We start from the raw sequence: 6,023 nt of genomic DNA, 5'->3' as shown, positions 1-6,023 counted from the left end.
GAAAACATCAGCGAAAGGAAGTCTAGTGGCCTCTGCTTTCCCTATGTACTCTGGAGTGTATTTGAAATAGCTTAGAAATTACATGTTTACACCTACTGTATCAAAGGTTTGGAAGTTTTTACTTAACTGTTAAAAGTTCATCATATAACTGGTTTCAGAAGCTAGAAAAACCCTGTAAGATGACCATGTTCAACACAAACCATCCCACAAAAATCAAACTGATTAAACTGCAGGAAAGATCTGTTGTTTTTACAATACGATGTGGCTTAAAAAAAAAAAAAAAAATCAAGACGCTTAATAGTCATCCCTCTGTCCGTGTACGTGTAGGAGTTGGCACAAAGCAGCATTCAAGCAATACCCGTTCAATTTTATTTGGCATAAGGATAGCAAAGATCTCAGAACTGGGAGTTATAAACAGCAGAAACAAGAATGAGATCCCCTTAAGTCTGAAAGGGGACACAGAAGGTAATTGTTAAAACAGAATAAAATTCCTGGACTTAATCTTGGATTCTCAGCATGAGAATTCCTGCTGTCAGATTCTGATGTATGATTTTATTCAACTTTGTGTCTAAAGAGAACGTAAGCTACATGACTGAATAAATAATCAGCAAGCTAACAGAACCCATCTATATAAAAAAAAGACACGTAGGAACACAGCAGTAGTTATGAACAACAGCAATTAAGGTTTTACAAATTCATTTATGCTAAATACACCTCAAGCTTCTGTTTCTGACCATTTTCTTTACCATACATACAAATGTAAACTAATACCATCTTTATTTCCCATATGCATGGAACTTTAAATAAAACTCACAACCCCAAAGCTACAAGCTGCAGCGCTTGCAGCTTCCAGCACACTAGTTCCCTTGTCCGAAGCAGGGAAAGGCAGGGAGTTGAATGGAAAGGTTCTGCTTGTTTTTATAACCCCTCCTTAAGCGCTTGTTTGAGAGGCTTGATGGAGAGTTGGGGGGGGGGAGCATAAAATGAAGCATTTCCTTCATTTCTTAGAGAAGAGAATTTAAGAATGGAAAATGCATGAAAAGATGCAAACTTACTGTAAAAAAAAAAAAAAAAAAAAGCCAGCATTGGCTATGGAAGAGCTCAAAGTGCTTGGCTAAAGCAGCATCGGGGTTGAAAGGGGGAAACAGAAGGAAAACAAGGGAAATTGAGTAATGGCAAAAAAAAGAAGAAGGTGCAGCTAAACCCCTCTAAGTACAGAAACATGCTGTATTTCTAAACCCCTCTGCAGTAGTTATTGTTCTCAGCAACTAGGAGAAAGCTCCTTTATAAATGCCAAGATGAGATCCAATGGCACAAAACGTTCCAAAACAAAGTATCTTTAAGCTGCATTTAATTCAGCAACAAATGTAAACTTCAAGGAAAAAAACTGTTGTATAGTTTGGCATCGTTCCAGGTCACTTAAAAATAACCATTTCTAAAAAGGTGGAAATACAGTTTTATTCTTCCTTTCCCATGTTTTCTATGGCCCTCATTCCATGCCCTACCCATGATTCCTGTGACCTTTGCAACAAAAAAATAATTTACATCCAGATGTGAAGGGAAAAAGTGACTAGCCTGATTGCCAAGACTTCCTGTGATTGATATAAATTTAATATCCGAGGACACTTTCAGACACCAGGGGGGGCTCTCTGATTAGCTTATACTGGGCAGCTTCCAGGGAATCGTGCTGGATGGCATGGACAGAGTCTGCTTTGCAAACAAACGGACATGCAACAGCCAAGACTGACAGAAAGTATCCTCGCAGTCCAGTGTTTAAAAACACCCTATTATCTGCGAGACTACATTTGGATTTACCCCAAATCGTTAACTGAAACCTTGTGACAAGCACATTTACAGAAGCTTTTGACATGGATAAATGCATTAAACACAAGAAGTGCATTTTGAAAGTTACATCCAAAATAAAGGCACAGCAAATAAATGGGCTGACATTAACTTACAAACTGTTGCATTCTTTTCTGTTTGTGTCTTACAGTTAAGTCTATTAAATCCGACTAATGTCAACAGATGATTTTTACTCTTTATTGTACCCTTTAAGAATTATTTCAGTATTGTATCTTTAAAAAAATCCAAAACCTGTTCAGAAAAGCCAAGAGAGGGCACTGTCACATCTCTATGAAACAGCAAGAACGGTGACAGGGAGCAAAGTGTTAGCTTTTAATTTCTTGCAAGAGAACGTTCAACTTAAAATGTCTGTATCTACAATTTATAGCAACACTGAATAGGTATCTCCAGTCTGAGGCTAAATTCCTCCACATGAATAAATGGACATTGCTAGTGAAAAGCCAGTGGGTAATAGTTATAACTATCTGATCACCTCCAACTGCACCAGGCAATAAGATGTACTTCCTCTTAAAAAAAATTTCAAAGTTTTACCTGCATTTTAAACTGTATTTTAACATCTTTTGAAACTATGGATGAAATACCTCCAAAGTACTGCTTTGCCCACAATTTTGTTTGCATTTTTCAAAGAAAATCTTTCAAATAATTCAACCAATTATAAATAGCTTCAAATTTTGTTCCAAGTTACATTTTGATATTTGTAAACTGGAGATAAAGCTGTCATCTGGATGCAGGTGCCATATCCTATCGTGTGCTAAAAAACCCAGAAAATAAGCAAGAGGGATAGAGGAGATGGATGTGAGGGGTGAGAGGAAGTATTGCACGTACCTCAAATGTGTAATTTGAGGTAAAAATAATGTTTAGTTGGTGTTAGGGAAAGCAAGCAGAGAAGCAAGAGGGAACAAGACGTTCTGCACTTACCTATATAAAACTAAGGGGATCAGAGAAGCTACCAAGGTCCAGCCAAAAAGTACCAAGTATCTGCCACTTCAACCTTTACAGTTACAACTGTCTGAAAAGCACTTCAGATTTCAGGCATAAAAGGATAAAAATCCCACAGGTCTGAGACTGTCCTCTAAGCACTATTCTTTGAAACACAGAAATGAAAGATAGGTTGGGGATGGCTTGCTTGAAAATAAAGCCTTACAGACTGAACACTTCACAGGATGACATACAAAAAAGGCATACTTTAAGAGGGGTCCTGTCTCCCCCTTCCCGTATCAGCAGACACTGAATGTAACCCACAATGTGGACATAAATACACACGAGCACCAGTGAGTGATAAATATATCCGTAGAAAACTTCTGTCTGTGTGTGATTTCAACATACTCCAGTGTAAGGCTCTAACACATGTATTTTGGCTACTCTGCTTGGGCTTCTGACCCCACATAGTAATACATGAATCAAGCTACTAATACTTAGAAGGACAATATTAGTGAGAATGAGGTGTACTCTGCTCTCAGTAACGTATCAGCGCTTCTTCAGTATTTATTTTGTGGCTATTTTATGGAAAAAACACTGAAGAAGAAAGCTTTCCTTTTCCAGATTAAGAAAATTTTTTTTAAAAAATCACTTTTGTGCCAGAAAAGTAAAACCATCGTATTTCCATCCAACATTCTATTACAAAATTAAATAAACACAACATCATAAATTGAAATGTTTATTTCAAAGTGAAGATTTCTCATTGTTCAGGATGACAAGGTGTTCTCTACAGATTCATATGCTGTAACTGAAGTCAGCTCAATTATCTGTTAGGAGATTATCATCACTTATAAAATATTATACAACTATAACCATACTACTTCTAGTAATAGCTTCCAACTGGTAACATTACAACCAGCTTTGTTGTGCCTGAACACATCAATCACTGAGCTTTCACACAGAAAAACCACCTCACCCCTAAATCTCTCAGGAACATATCCCTTGAACCAGGAACACTTTGGAAACATGGATGCGGAAACAGGAGACTCAGTCAGCAACAGAAATGGAAGGAGCCTATTTTCTCAGCTAATCTCTACTCGAAAATTAACCACCAAAGTCTAAGGCTAACCCTCAAACAACGTTTCATAACATTGATTTACATACACTGCCAACAAACCTGCTAAAGAAAAAGGTGCAACTATTTTTGGTTTTGTTCACTTGATTCAACACTTTGGTTAGAACCTTGGATGCAGCATATAGCACTAGTAAAAGTAAATAGTTCAGCGCCCATGGTCTTCCCAAAAAACCACCACACAGTTAGATATTTCCACTTCATGCTCCCCAGCAACTCCTATATCTTCCAGACTTTTTCCATGGTCAGTGGTGTTCTGTTCCCTCATCACCCTGACAGTACGTTCAAGTGCATGAAATCACAACTCAAAGGAAGCTTAAGAGGTCACTGCTAGATTTTGGGAGCAGTGTTCTTTTGAAGGAAGTATTCCTAAGATAACCGTTCATCAGGAAAGGGTAGACAGCTACATCTCAGAGTTTCAGATCTCAAACGACATGTAAACTTAGCATTTCATATTAATGCTCAAACAGCAGCACAGGCTTAAATATGAAGAAGCCTTTAAATAGCATGTGCATAGGGAACCTGCAATAGAGAAAATAAGTGCCATGAGAAAAGAAGGTATTTATACATTAAAGGTAATGAAAGAATAATAAATATCTATCCATCCATCCATTCAGAACAGAACTTACTTTAAAACATATTAAGGACTCAGAAAGCCTAACAGATCTTAGTCAATGTTTCTACGCAATCTAAAAAGCCTTGAATATGCCCTGGGGCAAGACTCAGACCACTCCATTAAAAGCACCATTAGGATTAGAGTTGCTATTGATGTGGGCGGTGTCACTGAGGACACAAGCACAATTCTGGACGTTAGATCCACAGAAGATTTGTGAAATGCCATGTCTAATCTTGTGAAAACGAAAATAAACAGAAGTCACAGAGAGGGTACATTACAACAGTTTCTTTATAGCAATGATAAAGGTATTGGATTGGACAGGGTAAGCCTAATTAGAAACACTCCTCAAACCTCTGGGAAGCTGCCCACTGTGCTGAGGGACTGAGCAGCACGAACAAGAAACCTGGTTACACAGTTAAAATTTTTTTCAATGTACATTTCAAACCAATTACGATATCATGTATACATGGGACTCCTATGCGCATAATATTATGTCTTTAACTATTACTCCAAGGACATCACTGGATTATGCACCTTCTGTTTTCCTTTTTTTAATTTTACAACTGGGAACACTAAAATCCTAAAAGCTGAGATGAGAAACTTTCTACATTTTACCACCATTAACAGTTTCCAATGAGACACCATTCTGCAAATATCTGTTTAAAGACTAAGTGCAGAAGAAAAAAAAATTCAAGTGTTACACACATATATGTCTATCACACATACAGCTTGAACACTAATGTTACTCAAACAAATAGCAACACTAAAGAAATAGTATTTTTTAAAGAAAAAATTAGTCTTTTAGCAGGGGAGGGGTCTGGATGAACAGAGGACAATAGAAGCTCTGTTACTGTACGGCACTCTGTAGTACGGTATCGAAGTCTGGCAAGAAACAGATATTTTAACCTTTCGTTATTTAAGGTGCCAAAACAGACACAACATAATTTCATCTTTTCAATAACTATGAGTTTAGCATTATCCTTAACAGGCAGTCTCATATACTAATACTTTAATCTCATTATTTCTGTAATTTTGTTAGCAGCTTCTTTATTTTTAGAAAGTCTTGTCCACTTTTCCCAAGACTTTCACAGTGAATAAAAGCAAAGCAAATTTAAAATTTGGTCCATAACAGAAGAGATGTCACTGACTCTCATCACTTGGTGACATAGCAGAGGAGATCGTTACAGTAACAGTCTCTAAAGTCCACATGCACAAAACCCAGTAAGAATACACTTGCACAGCTCTATGCTATGCTTCCTGGATTTAAAAATTAATAGATTGCATTGCCCACCAGAAAGTACCATAAATGTAATCTGAAAAATAAACAGTTAAGAAACCATTAAATTACAGCATAAGGAAAGTTTGCTTTAACTCTAACTGAATAAGGAAGAACATATGCAGCTGGTTCATTTATCCATCTTGCTTATCTTCACCTAAAAATCACTACAGCTTTTATAGAAAGGCACACGGGTAAGAACAGGAGCACTTTCTCAT

This window comes from Leptosomus discolor, chromosome 10, assembly GCF_034619465.1.
Source record: "Leptosomus discolor isolate bLepDis1 chromosome 10, bLepDis1.hap2, whole genome shotgun sequence".
Classification (NCBI taxonomy): Eukaryota; Metazoa; Chordata; class Aves; order Leptosomiformes; family Leptosomidae; genus Leptosomus; species Leptosomus discolor.
The sequence above is the reverse complement of the archived record's forward strand: the minus strand, read 5'-3'. Positions refer to the sequence as shown.